Raw genomic sequence first — 19,275 nt, forward strand, 5'->3', positions numbered from 1 at the left:
ATGCTTCTATAACAGAGGATCCAATCTGTGGTATATCCAGAGACCAAGAAATAAATATGCACATGCTGGATTATGAAAACCAGAAATGAGATCCTGACCATGTGTTTGTCAAGAATGTAATCTGCAGACAGGCTAGATTTTGTGTGCACATTCCTTGCAGACAAATGAGCCTCTTGTATGCATGAATTCTGTTGGATGAGTTTGACTGATGGGAAACAGACATGTCTTAATTTACATGCACTGTCTGCATTTAAGCCTTGTGGATTCAGTATCAATTAGATGTGTTTAAGTCTCTCTAGCAGTAAAATCTGCCTGATTACCCACAGTAGTGCTTTTCTGAGCTTCTCCTGTTGCTTTGATTCCCTTGTTTTATTTCTCACCTTAGCCTGTTGTCTTGTACTTGCATGGGCAGAGATGCCATAGGTTACTGTAGGGATTGTTTTTTCAGTGGTACTCTACAGGTTTATTCTCTGGTTCTGCAACTTTTACTTGCACTGGAGCAATAGTGTTCAGTTTGATATTTGCAAAATGCTTTAAGTCTCATTTCTAACCTTAAACTTCCAAGAAATTACGAGATTGGCTTAGAAATCATGAGTCTTTTTTTTTAAAGCAGTTAGTTTTGTAAGTTCTGGCACAGAAGAAACAATTCCTTATGATTTGTTTTTCATCATTTACTGCCAGTTTCAACAGATTTTCCTGTAGCTGCAGTTTCTTTGATGGATGCTCTTGTGCCTAATACTGTGTGTCCCCATGCTTGTGCTTTTCCCTTAGGCCACCGATAGAAACATGCACACTCACTTCTACACAGCCACCTGTTTTCATAAGGCTTGCTTGAGCATCATCATTTTTGCCAAGTGTGTCCTCCTCTTTCACCTGCACAAACACCTTCTGATCACATACATTTTCTCTTCAGAAAACAGCCTATAAAAATCAACAGATGTCATAGTCATCATTGGGTTTTGCTCCTTGGATTCTGAATCTTGCATTTAAACTTGATTGATGTTTTCAGATCCAGTGTTTGCAGTTACCTGTGTAGCTGTGAGGACTCGAAAAGTAGGTGTTGGTCTTTCAAAATCAACCTGAAAATCCTATGATTCTCTGACTTGAGCATGTGAAGAAGTCTTCAGTACTCTCAAGAAAATCACTAACAGAGTGCTAACATTTGCAAGCCTGCAATTCTGAGCATGTAGGCATGTGATTCACCATCCGAATTTGATGTGATTCCCTGGTACTGCCAGTTAAATCAGTGATGTTTTGTTGTTAGGAGACAGCCCCCTCTTTCCATGTGTGTAATCTATCTCAATATGCAGACCACTGCTGGTTGTTCTTATGCTGTTAAGTAGTACTATTTGTTCCCTTTACATAGGAATAATTTTATCCTTATGTTTGGGAGGCAGAGCAGGATACTGGTCACTGCATGGATTCTTGAACTGTCTTTTTAGCAGACTTGCCAATGTCTAGAGGCTAACTATGGTTTTATATTTGCAGGCTATGTTTCATGTACAATTTTGTGGTGGCAGCAGCTTGCACTTTTCTCAAGCAAATGTTACAGATGGCACTTTTCATGCTTGGAGTGGAGTAAGAGATGTAGTCACCCCTTTGGCTAGTACACAGTGTTCCCTTGAAGCTGTGGAGCGCGAGGCAGTATGAATGAAGAGAAGCACATTATCCTCTGTTGTTTGTCTCATGAAGAAGTGGTACTTCCTCTACTCTTGCATCACACAGGTCATGGTTTGGTGATCTAGAGGAGGAGTTTGCCTGTGTCATATAGGCTGCATTTCATATTTAACATGTGAATGTCGTACATAAACTGACCCTGGATAGGTGCATTGCTGAGCCAGTAATTTTGTGATCCTGGCAAACCTTGCATCTAGCTTTCCTAGGGACCTTTATGTCCTGGCATGTGGAACCTTTATGTCCTGGCATGTGGACTCTCATTTCCACTCCTGACATACTGCAGCATTAAGACATGACGGTACTTCTGAGTTGTGTTTCCTATATGCTTAGAGACTTTATGTTCACAGAATATTCCTTAATATTTTCATTACATAATTTGAAATCCCACTGCAAATTCATGCAGCAGAGCAGGTACAACTCTTGCTTCCCTTCAGGATGAAATTTTGGTAGTCTGTAAATCCCCTCCCCCAAAGAAAGCAAAAGGCCTTGGATTTTCCGTTAAGTTCTTCCTCTGCTCACCTCAGAAAGCAGCCTGCCCACTAAATTAAGGATCAGGTCATTCTGTCTCAATTCATCATACGTGTTTTTTCATCTCAACAATTGGAGGTGTGTGTGTATATATATATATAGTAATGAAATACATCTGATAATTATAATTGAGTCAGAATATGTTAGCAGGCAATGGTTAAGAATTATATATCTAAGCAACCATCCGTCACTCCAATGATTTCAGCATTTACAAAAAATAATCAATGAATTCTAAACATCTGAGTACTGCTGCTGAGCATATGACTGTGCAATGACCTATTTGCACAGCCACATTAAGAGAAATATATGAGCAGGGTATTCCTTAGGGAATGGCCATACAATAAAATGTGGGTATTTGTATAAAAGCTAATCCTCCCACAGAGTTATGTCAATTAAGTACAGTTCAGGGTAATAAGGAAAATATAGTGTTATCTGGGCCATATATTACTATCCCCTGATTTAAGAAAATATGCAGCAAGGTCAGTATTCGTAGTACTTTTTACTTACTGCTGAAATGCTCCTTGAGTTTTTCTGCCTGTGTATGTGTGGGTCTCCTTTTCTTTTCCAGTGGCCTGTAGTGGCCTTGTAGTGGGGGGAAGAAAAAGTGAAAAGAATCAATAGTGCCACTTCTTTAAATACCAAAGTGAATTTAGTGTGTGTGAATAGTGCTAGATTGACAGCCTGGAGAGGGAAAGGCCCACTGTTACCCACCATGTGCAGCCAAGAGCGGTGCAAGCCTCTCCTGGATTGCCTTGCTGCACTACCACAGCTTTGACCTAGCTGGGAACACATTTCCTTGTGACTGAACCTTTTGCCTCTTTTTTTGAAGCTCCCAGCAAATCAGTTCCAGCTGCAGTGGCAGTATTTTACTGGGGAGGGAAAGGCATGGTTTGGTTTTCATTTTAAACTGGACAATTTCTAATAGGAAATGGATATTTTAATTTGCTTCTTTGTGTTGTAGTAATGAGTTGCTTGCTTTTAATTGCCTAGCAGAAAACCCTCCACAAAAACAAGAGGGACTAGTTTGTCATGGTTCAGACTATACATCCATCAAGCAAAGGCTGAATATGTTTCTTATTGCTCAGATTATGTGTAGCCCTCTGAATGACTAGACATATTAGTGCCACTTTCAGCTTAAGCTTCTCTTTTAATGGGATGGACCTCTGAAGACAGATAAAAGTGAATCTTGGAGTTCTCTGTCCTGTAACAGAGCAGTTCTTCATCTCTTTCCAGACCCAAGGTCATCCTCGCAAGCATTCCCCCCCTTGGTGTTTCAGTCCCTCTGCTGCTCAATGTCACACCTTAGACTGCCAGGAAGTCTTCATGAACACCAGGTTGTTCAGGTAGTGCTATCTGAGAGGTGCCAACAAGCACAATTACTTTATTTAGGGTGGATTTTGCCATGAAGTTGAGATGTTCAGAAATTGCACAAAGGCTTTTCTGAAAGCCCTTGTTCTGAACATCTGGAAGTCTGTAAAACACAAACTCGCCCTCAACAATAACCTCAAAAGTTCTGCCAGTGCATACCTACCTCCTTACCTCTAGTCTTACGTATTGAATAGTACCTGGAGGCTGGGAAGACCTGGACTTTGAACTTGGTTATGGTGATACAATAGATATTCTACCTACACAGAGCCTCATGTCAGGAAAAGCATAGAGGTTAATTCTGAGCACATGCTTAAAACCTATTGAAGTCAAACAGACATTTAAATACAGATGTCGGAAATATGTGTATGGGTGTTGTTGAATAAGAGCCTTAAATGCATTAAGAGTTTGCCACTTGATGTTGCTAGCCAATAATACGCTGCACTTTGGCTCTGTTAAAAATAACAATGAAATAATTGTTCTCTATTCTTCCCGCTGTAACTGAATGATGCCGTGTTGTGATTCTGCTCAACTTTACAAGCCAGGTAACACCACATACATCTTGAAAGCCTCCTGCTGCTCTCCTGATGTATGTAAATCAGTGGCTCTAAGAGCATTTACGATGAAGAAGGGTATATATTAAAATTACCCAAAGCTTTTGGGAACTACAACTGCACTAAAAACCCAGTTGTTTTTTAGAGATTGTCTGTAGGAAGGTAAGCCCAGGAAAAGGTTTGGAAGAACAAGAGCACCTTTAAAGACCTGAAACTGATCATGTGGGTCTGCTTTTTGAAGCTGCTGTTTTAGGGATGAATCCCAGGGCCCCATTTCTTGCAAGTTCAGTGGTCTTGAATGAGGAGCCTAGAAGCCAAGTTGGCATGTGGAGATCTAATTCATGTGTCTCTATTACTGCAAGAAAGAGAAAAAAAAACCAACATCAATGTGAAGTGAAAACATGCTAAGCCCAAGAGACTGAAAACTAAAACTTAGTGGCTACTCAATAGTTTCTTGCCCGTTCTGGCCTTCTGAATCAGACTTCTAATGTGAAGGCTGATCTTTTTCAGCTCTTCTTGGGCTTCTTGGTAGGATCGAGTACAAGGAACCTGATTAATCTTCATGAGCAGATTTAACTGTCCTCCCATCCTCCTCTTTGGTGTCGATACCTTCCAGCATCAGTGCCTGAATGAGAAGTGGTTTTGATACTTGATCCTGAATATGTGTACTTCATAGGCTCTGCTTGACTTTAAACTTAACCCAAGCACACTAGGAGAAAAGTGACTCAAGTGTAGCTGCTCATCCTGGGGACAGTGGCTTGGGGAGCTTTGTTAGGACAAGGCAGTGTTGGGGAATCCTCTGCAGAGTCTAAACTCAGACTGGCACTGGGAGCTGTTGAACTGTCCTTTGAGTACCAACAGCCCTGGTAACTGGCTGGAGACACGTGCACTGTTTAAGCATATTCCATCTCTCATTAGTTTCAAAGCAGAAAATCGGACCTTTATGTTGCAGTAGCAATATAATTGGGAAAAGCTTCTGGTAGTGAGACTGTATAGTCTGTATATGCCTTTGTAAAGAAGGCTGGAAAAGCTGCTCTTCTGATTTTTAGTGGATTGTACCCCTTTTTCTTCAGGAGTAGAAGATAAAATGTTCAGTGCAAGGGTGCTGAATCCATTTGGATGATTTAGAAAAAAATGCACAAATAAAACAGTTTTAGACAACATTACAAAATCCATTTCTAGGGCAACCCAGATGTTTGGTGGCAAGAGCCACTGTTACAAGGTGAAGTGCATGATTTACAGAATCATCCTAGATGGGTAACAGGGACTTCCCTTCCAGTTGCTTGTGTAGAGCAGTTGCAGTCATGGGGAAGTTTACCTGCAGCACGCAGTTAAAAGTACTTTACTTCTTTGATAGCTAGAATATAGAATAGAATTTGTCAAAATACAACAGGGCACAAACATCACAGAGTCACTGTATTAAAGTGCAAAAGGAACTTCCAAGGACCCCCAGCCTGATGTCATCAGCGGTAAAGGCCCATGTACCGTGAGAGAGATTATACTGTGTAAGCATTTCTTTAAGCAAAAATGTTGCTCACAATGAATGAGTTCTGAACTACTGTAAGGGAATAAAGCAAAAGAAACAATAGCAAAAGAGGAGATGAAAAATACTGAAAAGGGAATGAGAGGGAAAAGTGGTTTCTGTCCGTTTTGTCCTACAGGACAAATCAGCAGGTCTTCAGGTGAATTTTCTGGTTACAGTAGATGAAGCATTTTGTAAGCCACTTTGACAGATTGTTAACGTTAGTTGGGCTGAGTGTGATTAATTTGGCTGCTCTGTCAGTGACAGGGAGGAAAAGGTTCTGCTAAAACTGAGCAGAGGTGACTCTGCTAGAATATGTTACAGGCACTGAGCAAAGCACGGGTGCAGGGCTTGAAGCAGGAGAAGCATGAGCCAGAGTTGTGTCAGCTTCCCAGCTGTGGTCTTCTGGATCAAAGGAAAGATGCTGCTGATTTGCAATGAAAAGTTGGGATTTCCTTAATGTGAACTGGCATAGGGAGCAATTGATATGGGGTTGTCCTTCCCCCCTTCAGGCAGGGGGAAAAAATGGATCCGGATGTGAGCAAATAGTACAAAGAGAAGGCAGAGCTGCTAAGCTGCATATTTTTGTGCAATTTTTAAATGTGTGAGCTGTCAGGTTTAAAAAATAATAATAATACAGGGTCATTCCTTGGCCTGCTAACAGATGTGTCCAACATTTGGATCCGAGCGCAAGGATTTTGCCGTAACCAAAATGAATACATCTAATACATTGACAGTAAATCTCTCAGCACCGTTAAAATATAACTCAGCTAATAAATGAGAAGGAGAAGACATCTGAGAAACTGCAAGTGTCTGCTTAAAATATATAGAGTTAATATCAGCAAATGGTGAGTGAAGTCAAAGCAATCTGAACATTCCTGCTCACCATTCAGCTCTGCAGAAACCGGACCCAAAGGCAGATTCACATCTTGTGTTAACACAGCACTCAGCAGTAAAGCTCCATAGGTTTCAGCCTGGTTATTTCTGATTTTCAGCCATTTAAGGGAGAAAAACTGATCTCTCTGCTCCAGGTGTTTGTGCGGCAGAGGCAGTGAAGTGCACTCCCTCTGTCTTGAGTCATTTCAGAGCTAGAGACAACATAACCTATGGTGCTTTGCCATTGAGCAGTTGCTACTAACACCAGCATGGAAGCTTAAAGGGACATCACCTAACGTTTTCAGAGAGAAGCAGAGTGGGGAGATGCACTATTAGCTGTGAGGTGCTGGAAGGAGCTGTGCAGAGGACAAAGCTCTAGAGTTAGCAGAAAGACTTGTTTGCATTATTCTAATAGTACAAAGGATGCACAGCTCAAAGCAAAGAGACAGAAATATATTGTAGTACTATTGATGAATGGTTTTGTACAGAAATGTAGCTGCAGGTTTTATTTACAATCTTTTCCGGCTACCTGAATTGTCCGAGGGCTGAAATAACTGTTCTGCATTATTCTCAGTATATAATTCTGTAACCAAACCTCTCTAACTCGCTAGAAATTTTGTATTCTGAAGATAGCAGTGGGACAAAAGCACACAGAACAATAGCATTGTGCTTAAAATTAAGGAGACAGTCTTTAAAATCACAAGGTTTTAAGCTGTGGAACTCGTTTTGCCTGCTCTTCCGTGGTCTTCCATTTCCTTTTGAAACTGGTCAGCCTCCTTCTGCATCCTTTAATAAGAGTTGGACTGGGACACAGCACAGGATTCTGGAAATGCAGGGTTTTTTTCAGGACTTGAGAGGGATCCATCATATTTACACTTTCCCATCTTCAGGAGCAGCCAGATGTGTTTAATTCCCATTCCTTGCCGGGTTTAGCTGCAGTGACTGAAGAGATAACATCCAGCAGAGTAACCTTGAAGATAAGGAGGGGCAGACAGCTGGGGCAGGAACCTTTTGCACCCCCAATGATTGATCCAGTATGGTCACGAATCAGAGCTTTGGTCATCCAAGCTTGGCAATCCAGAATTACTGCTGTCCATTCACCTGTGCTGTAGAAACTTCAGCCTCAAATAGAGGAATTGATGGACAGTAAACTACTGCACGTAAATGATGGAGGTTCAAAATCTTCTAGTTTTCATTGTTGAGTGAAACACCATAATGGTTATTGAAGCAGGGAGCTTAGGAATTTGCAAAACAGAATGAGATCATTACAGTCCTAATTGAGCAAAGCAAATACAAACATGCTCAGCTCTAAGCACTTGAATAAGCCGATGCTCCTGCCCAGAATCTGAAGAAGGATGTAAGACTATGATGCTTAATGTTCATCACGTGAGAAGCTGACTTCTCAGGGTCTTGAGCATATGCTTAATTTTTTTACTGAGTTAAGGCCATATGAATGAAAATGACATTTTTAGTTAGTGTCTAGGCTAAATCAAGCCACATGCTTCAGGGTACAAAATTGCTATCAGATGGAGGCAGTAATGTAGTATTCTCACTATAGAATACTCACCCACCAGAGAATTACTTCTCTCAGGTAAGTTCATAGCAGTTAATTTGGAAATCAAGCTATTAGGCTAATATATTTAAGGAATTATTCTTTAATACGAGGTTTCAAAGCGCTTTGCATAGCTTCAGTGGCTGAAGAATTTACCAAATAATGGGCAATAAATAACTTCTTCAATTAACTTCTCTTGGTTTTACTGTCTCCAAATTCTCCAAGAGAGATCACAACTTTTACCAGTCTAATGATTACTTGAAATCATTTGAGAAATTTTGCACCACGTACTTTTTGATCTGCACCTCTGCCAGCCAGTGGCAGCACATGTTCTACTGTGCAGGGTCTGTGGTGTAGCTGAACCAGTCCATCAGAACAGGAGTAGCTCTCTTTGCCCTTGGTCACATATGACTTAAATTCATTTTCTAATGAGCAATTTCCTGAGTTGCCCTAAATTTATAAAGTGTGAAGGAAAGGCAGATTTTATTCCTTTTGATAACACCAAAAATTTGGGGAGAATTTGCTTTACTTAATTTGGCTCAAAGTTTTATCGCATGTCCTAATATTTGATAAACACTTTTGTTGCTCCCTATGACCTTTGACTACGTCCTGGTACTTATATAGAGGCTAAGTCTAGTTAAAATAAAAATAGGTGTCGTCTTACTGGACATGGGTATGTTTACTTGGCTAAGCCAGTTTCTTACCATTTGCTTCATGATCAATAGCAGCTAATAAAACACCAGTATCCTGTTGAAGCACATTCAGGGAAGGCAAAGCATCTTGGTAAGACTGACATGTTACCTCTTCTATGTTGAATTAACAGGCAAAACTGAAACAGAAATAATAAAATAAGATAAAATAATAATAAAATATGCATACTGCTGGCCTAAATGCTTGGTCTCAGTGGAAATTTTTATAACTTCCACATATCTATTTAATATCTGAGGAGAATGTAGATGTGGATGGATTTGAGAAATATTTACCTCATTGTGCCAATAAGACTTTAAAAAAATATTTATGATTGTATTTATAAGTTCTATATGGAAGTATATTTCTATTTGTCCCCTTCTTTTACCTTTATCTATGTGCCCAAAGGCATGGAGCTGTAGCTCGCAGTTATTCACTCATGGTGCTGAGATTAACAATCCAGCATTTCCTTTCTCCCACTTTTCTGTTCTCCATTCCATGCATTCCCATGCTTTTAGCTAGTGTGCCTGTCTGTGTAGCCATGGGGTAACCTTACTTAGGGAACTGATTTGCCTGAAAAAGCCATAAAAGAGAAGAGCTTGGGCTTAGTTTCTTTTTTGATGGGTCCGTTCCCTGGTTCCAGTCACTTTGCAGTTACAAATGGCCGTGGCACAAAGAAGAGGCAAAGGACTATATCTGTATGAGCTGTTACTGTGAAACCACAGCCATAGAGAAAAACTGGCTATAAAAAGAAATATTTTTAAACTAAGTTAAAGCAGTTTTACTAGCTAGCTTGCTAGCTCTTCAACTGGTGTAAATTAATGCAAACCCCTGACTATTCGTGTATTATGCCACTGAGGTTTTGACTCAGAACCTGATATCTGCTGTAGATCTTCCATGGTTAGATGCAGGTGCTGTCTCTGATTAAGATCATGGGAGTTTCCCTTTCTCATAGGAGAAATACCCTGTACCTTGCTATGCAAAAGCATTCAAATAGTCCTGAGAGCTACAGCATTAGCTCCAGAGAAGCTGTCACTGGTTATGGTGAATCTTGGTATTCTCACCCTTAGATATGCTTAATTTTAGTGAGGTATTGTGCAGATAGAAAAAAGAAATGGAATAATAAGTTCAGTCATAAGTTTGCAAGTACAGAGATTCCAAACTTTTACAAAACCCAGTGAAACTTCTATTTTTTACATATAGAGTATGACTGCAGCTCTAAAACATACCTGATGCAAGTTAAGAATCTGTTGTACCCAGAAACAAAGGTATTACTTGTAATTATCAGTTTACATTCAGAGTGACTAGATAGCAGAATTGTAGCAATAGGGTATCCTATTCTATAGAGCACCTCTGTGGGGCTCCCTGTTTGTCTCTTAGGAGATGAACACTCAATTCATTAAATGGCATTGGCTTTGGAACAAAGCGATCAATGGCCTATGCTCTTAGGCAGCATTTCTGGTGTATCAGGGGAGGAAGCAAGATGGAGAGGAAGACAACAGGACTGGGAATAGGAGCAGAGTCCCAGTCACACTGTGCTCCAGTTTGCAGATCTCTAGAATTGGACTAACTCTGTTACAATCAGTGAGATGGGTAACTCCAGATTAACATCTTTATATCTAGGAGCTGGTTACGGACCATAACCCACATATAACATTCAGTATATAAATAGATGTGACTAGTTGGCTAATAAAATACATTTTTCTGTTGAGGCCAATTTAGAAGTCTGGGGAACTGTGCTGGCTAGCAGGAGCTGAGAGTCTTGCGCAGAGTTTTTGGTGAGTTGTGGGTGGGTCTTTTTTCTTGCAGTTAGGAAAATAATACAAATATTTCTTCAACATAAGCTACCTCTGAACCATAAACGAACAGTTGCCCACAAAGCCCTTTTTTCATATCAACAGAATTCACTGTTTGAACTTTATTGTGTCCATAATGTGATGACCAGTACTGCGTGTTTCATTATCCAGACTATTTGGACAGTGGCTTTTAATGCTTGCTTTGGTTTGATAGCACATTTCATCAGCATATCAGGATCGAATTGGTGTCTGTGTTTGTGGAAATGTATCTGGCTCACCCCAGAGGGTTTGAGAATTTGGCCACTCCCCTTTAGTCATTATAGAAAGAGACCTGCCAAGATGAGAAATTACACCAGGAGGGTTGAATATTAGGATTAATTGTCTTGAACCAGTGCAGTGGAGCAGGTAGGCAAGTCAAATCGAGGTGGGGATAATGAGGGCCAATAGGCAGCCTTTATTGTCTTCTTTCATAAAGAAAAGTATTTAAAAGAAACTATTTTCCATCTTTCAGCACAACTGAAATTGGAATTTAAAGCTTCTGCATTTTCAGCAATGGGAAAATTACAGTGCTAAGTAAAGAGAGGATTTCTTCTTAAACAGGAAAAACCTGGTTGAACAAAGATCATCTGTGGGCCATTAGCTATTTCTTTCTTCGATGGTAGCTTAGCACCAGCTTTTCCCTGAAGCTGATAGGATTGGTCTAACCTTTTAGACCTTTGATATTGATCTTTAGCCTTTTCAATTGGACATTTTTACTGTGCTTAAACTGTACCTTCTGGTTGCTTCAAACACTTAATTGTGCTGAAAAGTAGTAATTCATTAAAGGTAATGGTAAAGTAGGCTAAAGAGGGGAAGGTAATATAAACTGTAACATAACAATGACAATCAGCTAATGAAGAGAAACGCATTGGATCCTTCCAGAGACCAAAGATTTTTGTTTGAGAGTGTGAATTGGAATTACCATGGCATAATGCTCATCTCATTATCCCTGCTGCTTTCTGAAGACTCACCAGTCAGTGCTGCAGAGTTTCAGTATCTCTGAATTGGGTAAAGGTCCCAAACCTTTCCCTTTCTATAGCAGCTCCACTGTGCCCTCGTTTCAAAAGATTCCCAGTGCTATCTAAAACTTAGAGAGACCTTCAAACAGTCCTTTGTTTTGGCTTTAATCCTTTAACCAGCTGTTTGTTCAGTTGTCTCTCCAACCCGGTTCCAGCAGACTGCTTTGTGTTTCCTTGTCGAGTTTATGTTTCATCGCAGAAATATCACAGGCCTTTGAAAACAGATGACATCCATTCTTGGGAGATACTGGTTCAAGGTAATGAACAATCACTTCAGATTAACTTGTGAGGAAATTTCCACCTTTCAGAGCCAAATTCTTGTGAGAGGTATTTCCAAGATTCGTGAAATCAAAGTATCAGGGTGAAATTCTATGGTCTTAGCACATTATTTCTTCTCCCTTCAGGGAAATTAATTCTGACAATAATAGGATTTTGGCCCAAAGAACAACTTAGAAACCAGATTTAGCTATGGTCCAGATAAATATTCTAACAGCAGAGTCACTAATATGAATGAGGATACCTATTTTTCATGCAAACTTTAGTCAGTCTATTCCAAAAAAGATTCTTCACCCATACCTTGGATAGATTCCTTGGAAGGTATTTTAGCTCCTTTTTTCCAGGTATATACATACTTACAAAATAAGTCTGATGAACTTTAACTAACCCTATATTTCCTGACCCTATCAACCAAAATTCTTGGTGGATTCATTTGGCTTAGCATGATGGTACCTTTCATGATCTAAATCTGCTAGCCATGATGACAGAAGGCACTATTTTTTTCCTTTTTTCCCTCAAGATTTATAGATTCTATCCACAAAGCACCTTTGTATCACTGTACTCAAATTCTGCCATCCAAAATGAAATTTTTATATACCATCTATCAGTGTGAGCTGAGTGCAATGAATAGAAAAGGCAGCTCTCTATCTTATCAATAATGAAAGAGTACTTCACTTCCCAGAAGAAATGAAGTGGGAGACTACATACCTATTTCTCCTGGAAACCACTCAAGGATTTCACAAAGGATATGTATCAACATATTCACCTCGGATCAACCAAATCCCCTTCAGCTCTGTATCTGCTAATTTTCCTGATCAAGCTCCTTTTAATATACATTTGTTTGGGTGCCCCAGTGCTTATGGTGTTCAGAACAGATTTGTATACACTTGAGTGAAGGAAGAGTTGAAGCCACTTTGAAATTCTGGCCTATTGTTATTATTGTAGTTCACATACATTTAATTTAAAGTGTTTTACTTTACAGAGTGAAGTACAATGTTCTGAATTCAGAACTTTTGTTAGTAAGGGCCTATAAATCTTGTTTCTCTTCCTAAGTTTGGCAATACTTTTAATTTCTGTCTTCTGCGCATTTAAATACAAGTACTTTTACCATGGCTCTGGGGTGGACTGTAAAACCTTGTGCATAATACGATAGTTGTCTGTACAGAAAGTAAATTAGAACTGACCATGAAAAAACAATCTGTAAACATGCAACTGTTCCCAATAGCAAGCATAATTAATAGCAACTGTAATGTAGTGCAGTGGTGTAAGTCAGAAATAATGCTGCCACCATTAAATGCACGTATGTTAACAAGATCACAGGGAATGAAAAAACATTCACATTTCAGACATCCATTAGTCTCTCAGCTTTGCCGTCTACAAAGGGCCTGTACCAGTGATCTTATGTTAATGCAATGTGCACTATCTGGAAGGCAATCCAGGGGAATGCAAAATAGAGCAGGAATTGCTGCAAAGATGGAATCAGGTTTTTGCACTACATAAATTCACTGCAAAGATCCTCAATGCATTAGGATCACATTTTCTGAAGCTTCAAACTAAGTGTGTGTTGGAAGGGAGGCAGCTTTACATTGGAGAAAGGGTGGCTTTGTTTTTCCAGGAATTACTGGAGAAAAATGGAAAAAGAAGATATTAGTTTACATATATTCTGTAGAGTATTGGATAATGTTGTTCATCCATGTTTTGTGGCACAACTGAATGTAGCATGTGCACAGCTCAATGCACATAACAAAACTCCTTAATATTAATGGCAAAGCATCTAGGCGATGGTTCTTCCCTCTGGTGTCTCACAGATAAGACTATGGAGTATTTCCTGTGTAAGAAGGTGTACTTTTGTAATCTCAGTAAGGTGTGGATTATTTACTCCACAGAATATCCTTCCTGCAGCTGCCCAAGGGTTTGCATTGCATGTTCTCTGAAGAGACGCTGACGATACAGTAGTTCAGCCCTGTGATTTATCTTTTCCTTTCAAAGATGTGGGGTACTCAAAGAGGTAAGAATGGGGCTTTGCAGTGTTGCAAAAATGACCTGGTTTTGAGAAGCAGGAAGAGCAAACTTTTTAAATTCTGGGGGAAAAAGGTATTTCATAGAATCATAGAATCTTAGAATCACAGCCTGGTTTGGGTTGGAAGGGACATTAAAGCTCACCCAGTTCCAGTCCCCTGCTGCGGGCAGGGACACTTACTAGACCAGGTTGCTCAAAGCCCCGTCCAACCTGGCCTTCATCATATCTTCATTGTAATTTAATCAAAACTACAAAGAGTGGTGACGAACACTTAGTTGAAATATCGTAAAAACCATCTATAGGTATGAGGGGCTTGACATTTCCTATGGCTTCCTCTTTTAAACTTCTCTCTCAGAGTGACATTTGGTGGGGATCGCTGATTGTCTAAGAGAGGTGGGCAGTTCCTCTACATAGGGATTTAGTATTTAAACGCAGATTTAAGAAAGTTGGATGATTTCATTTCAAGTTCACACAACTTCTTTTCTCCTTCACACTTGCATGCTGTGACAGAAACACCGCCTGCCTTTGACTGGGCACGGTCCCCTGTGGTTTGTCTTTATTCAACAGTTTATACAAAGTAACTTTTTAGCTTTAGGAGACCTTCAAAGTTTCTTCTCTAGGCGTTGGGGTCTCTGAAGCATCTAAGTCTGCAAAAGGAGCTATTTCAGCCATCTAAGAGATGCCCTAGGTTTATATGTAGCTTAAAAAAAAGAAGATAAAAACTATAAAAGATTAGTCATAAAAATGGTCTAATTGGCCAGAAGTCTCTCCCGTGGCAGGGTGTTTTATTATCATCACAGAGAGTATGCTGAGATAAATCTGACCCCACTTCTGCTAATGTTTTCCGAGAATGGAATAGCAGGCTGAGAGGGAATAATTTTGCTGGGTTTTTCTTCACAGAAAGCAAGGGTTGGTTTTTCCTCTGCTTCCCCCCTCACCTCCCTCCCTGAAATCTTTTGTGACTTAATTTTCTATTTCCTGTGATCAGGGTTTTTCTCATACCTCATTCATTCCAAACATTGCATTGAAAAATGTCAAAGATTAGGACAAAGGACGAAAGAACTATGCACCTCCCATCTGGGCAGCATAAGTAATGACAGGGTCAAGACTGAAGTCCATGAATCCCTCCATTACCTCACTCTCCCACTTTCTATTTCATTTTTAAGGATGCCCTGAAATGTGAAGACTTCTTTTAATGCCTTATGAGAGTTACTGTGAGAAAGGTGATCAAAAGGACTCTGCTTGGCTTGGGTGCCCTTTATCTCCGAGGAAGGTGATGCACAGCATCTGGAGATGATGGAACGCATGATTAACATTACCACAGAGAATGATTAATATCTTCTTAAAGCACCTACTTCCAGATTATCCATCATTTCATTAGAGTGAAAAAAAAAAAGTTCTTTTTGAAAGGGGGCTGTGCCCCTGAACCATGAATAACTAACCCACCTCTTGACATGTTTACTAATTGAGTAGCAGAGTATGCTTAATATTATGTTGAACAAATAGTGGTGCCCCCTCTTTATGTAGAAAAAAAAAGGTAGGAAAAGAACAAAGTGCATTTGAGACAGTAGTTTAATAAAGCAGTTAAATGATTTTAATTTCATGGCAAGTGTCTTTAAATATATTAGCAGGCTTTATTTTACTTAGCTTTTTCTCTTAAAGCACTTTGTGTATGTCAGGCTAGACTTCTTATTTTGTTTAAAGGAATGTGATAGTTCAGTGAATTACAGATTGCTTTAGAAATTGCACCTTTCTCTAAATTCTCCTTGAAAGCAATGATGTTCCCGTAGTATTCCTGTAGTATCGGGTCCTTGGGGGCATGGAAGCTCTTACATCAACTTTCCATGTTACAGTCAGGGACCAATCCTTCAAATACAGCAAGGGAAAGGCTTTGTGCCTGTGCTGGCTGATCTGGTGTGGGTTACACTGACTTTACCGGGGATCTGTAGCTGGTGGTTCTTGAACCTGATTGAAGAGATGAGCAGGCTGCTGGCAATTTGTAGAAGGGAAAACAACTCCTTTCTTTCTGTCAGCCATCCTCCTCTTTACAAGCACCTTCATTCTTTTTGTTTTTGTTAATAGCACTGAACAGCTCTAAAGTTCAGATCAATATAGTGCTACCTTAGTGCCTTGCTCACATATATAATATCTTCTTATATTAATCCTGTTTCCAGGGAAGTGTGACAGGCAGTGGTGATGCAGAATACTAAACTGGTGATTATTAATCACTGTCTTTCAGATCAATAATCCACTGGAACTTTTCATTTCCCCCATCGTATTTTTTTGTCATTTTAAGTTAAACAGAAGTATTTATGTGTGTACTGCTTGTGTTGTGTTTGTGTGTTTAATAACATGTGTGTCCTCCTCTTCAGCATCAGCCCAGAGTCTGTAGCTTTTGCAGCACCTTCTTGCTGATTGGAGACTGGTTGCCCGAGGCATTCATCCCCACCCAAGGCTTTCAGGGGTGACCCTGAGACATTCGTTGTGGATGCAAGACGGTAGATAATATGGCATTGCTGGTAATGTATTGCTTGCTTGGTGGTGTTGCCTGTAAACCAACAAAGGCAGGGATCACTGCCCTAAGAAATAAAGCCATCCGTAGCCTTCTGCCTTTGTTTGATTTCAGGAGCATTAGTTACATCGTAGTGTGTTCAGATTCTAATGCTGGGAATTTGAGCTCTGGACAGTCTCCCCTGAGTGCTGTGACAACAGAAGCATGAAAGGATGTTTCCTTAGAATTTTAGAGGATTCCTTGAAAACGATGCAGAGTGAAAACCCCACTTGACACACTCCTGACTGTCACAGGAAGTTGCAGTTGGCTGCAGGGAAAAATAGATGATGCTTTCTTAGTTTCTTTTTTTTTATGTTCCTCAGTTTTCCACCTGCTTTTTTGTGACGTACAAGCTTTTCAGGGGGGCAGGCTAGGAGACAAGAACAGCTCCTTGAAAGCCACCTCTGGCATGACTATTACAAGAGACAATGAACTCGAACATGCTTCTCTCCCTTTTTTCCTCCAGAGATCATGAACTCGAAACTCAGTTCTGCATGCATGGAAGTTCTATAAACATTACTTAAACAGCAGCCAAAAGACCTTTGCCAGCTCTGGCCTACTTCTCCCCTTCTTGGGGCTCAGCACTCCCACTCAGTTGACTACTTGTCCTACTCTTTGCCCTCTCTGCTCTGCTGCAGTCGTCCTGGAATTTTCCTCTATGCAACTTCTGTCCAAACCAGCTGCACCCACTACATCTTCAGCAGTGGACCGAGGAGGGTATTAATCATATTTTTGAGGAGGACACTCTGCTATTTATCTCCCTGACACCTCCAGCGTTTGGGAGCCCACTGCTGCACACAGCCCATTGACTAGTAATATTACACATTACCGTGCTCCATTGCCTCTCCCTGCCCTCTTCATTGAGTGGTTGTTCAACAGTGGAGTTGTGTTTGTTCAATCAGACCTAATTTATACCTTTTTTGTTCCTTCTGGAGAGCTCTTGCTAATTTTAAGTCTAAGCACTGTGTTTTCCATATAATTCTACCTTTGACGTCACTGGAACTGAAAATGGTCAAATAGATCCGATTCCAGGCTTGTTCGAACTTGTTGTTTTTAAATCACCAAGTAGTTGATTTAAAAACAAAGTGTCAAGGGAGATCATCTCATACTATAGAGATCCGCATTTTATTGCATGTCTAAGAATATATATGTCTTCTATCCCTAAAGGGAATAACTGCAACAGCACATTGTACTGCGATCCCCTGGCTATTGTCCAACATGCAAAGTCTGCAAAGGATGAGAGATTAATAATTCAGTTAATTTATAGCAAGTGTTTATTTGTTTTCGGGGTTTTTTCGAAAGGAATTTATAGGAAGAGGAGTGGGTAAGGGAAGAAAGCTATTGTAAGACTAAATGACTAATCATTCATCCTGCAGTTTGTTACCCTTTCAGATTCATCAAACTGTGTAATAAGAGCAGCTAGCTTAAGATCTGCCTAATTTTACACTGTTTACACAATGTAAAGAAACAGTGTTCTGCTCTGAGATCTTTGGGGAGAAGGATTGCTCAGTACAGGATGATTTCACACAGAAGGGCCTAAAATAAACTCCAGATTCCTTTTTTTTTGTTAAAAGAAGAAAAATAAAGAAAACCCCACCATGTTTTAGCTTTTCTTCTCTGAATGAAATTTCTGAGGGAGGTAAACTGATGAAATTTCTGGAGGTGTTAAGCCCAGTTTTAGCCAGGATTTAGTCCATCAGGTCCCAGTAAATGTCCCATGGGATGAACACATCCTGGTGGTGCCAAACACGGTAGTGTATAATAATACTCTGTATTTCATTCTAGCTTCTGTTCTCTCCACTCCACTGGACGTGCTCTTGCCAAGGTCTCTAGTAAGCTCTTCAGGGCCAAATCTCAAGGCCATTATTCCAATCATATGTTCCTTGACATTTTGGCTACATCTGACAGACCTCATTATAATCTCTGCCTTGAAATCTTGGTTTAAAGACTCTGTCCTGGAACCTGTTCCTCCCTCTAACTTTCTGTTTGCACCTACAATGACCTTCTTGGGCCACCTTTTTTTTCCCTTCTTTTCTTTATTTAACTCTTCAGAACAATGTTCTCTGAACTCACGTTCATCTGCGTCCAAATCGTTTCCATTGTAATAATAATTTTGGCTTTTATCACCTCCACTGCTTTCCTAATGGAGATACTGCTGCACTGGCTTGCCTCAGAGCAGCCAAGCCTAGACATCTGCTCATCTCTTTGACATCTCATCCCAGATGCTTTATCACCAGGCAAAATTAATGTGGATAAAATACTTTATTACCATCTTAATCTCATATTCAAACATGTAGCCTGAATACAGCGCTAAGTGCACCTTCTTTTTCCCCTGATACATTCTTGCTATGCCTAGAACTTGCCTCTTCTCCCATAAGAACTCTCTCAAGTTCTGGAAATACCCACTTTTTTCCTTGTGTGTAAATCGAAGCTGAGCTGCAACCCCTCCTGAGGTGAAATTTATAGAAGAATCTAGGTCAGTGGATGAGGTGGGCATGGAGCAGGCCCATGTGGTTGGCATACAGCCCTGTGGGAGATATGGCATATATGCAATTAAGACAGAATGCTCTGGGAATTGTGCTGCTAGCCTCTAACAAACCTCTACTGAGCATATGCAGATGGTGATTTGCAGAGGATTATAATTTGGCCACATTTTGTTGCATATTCATGAGGACAGTGAACGATACCTCTCTGTCCCTGCACTGGCCTCTACCACATTTTGAGACAGTCCCCCAGTGCACATTAGTGGAGTCTCAGGAAAAATATTCTAAGCCTTTCAAAACAACTGGTGTGAACGTTTGTTCTTCCGGAAG

This window comes from Psittacula echo, assembly GCF_963264785.1.
Source record: "Psittacula echo genome assembly, chromosome: 10".
Lineage (NCBI taxonomy): Eukaryota > Metazoa > Chordata > Aves > Psittaciformes > Psittacidae > Psittacula > Psittacula echo.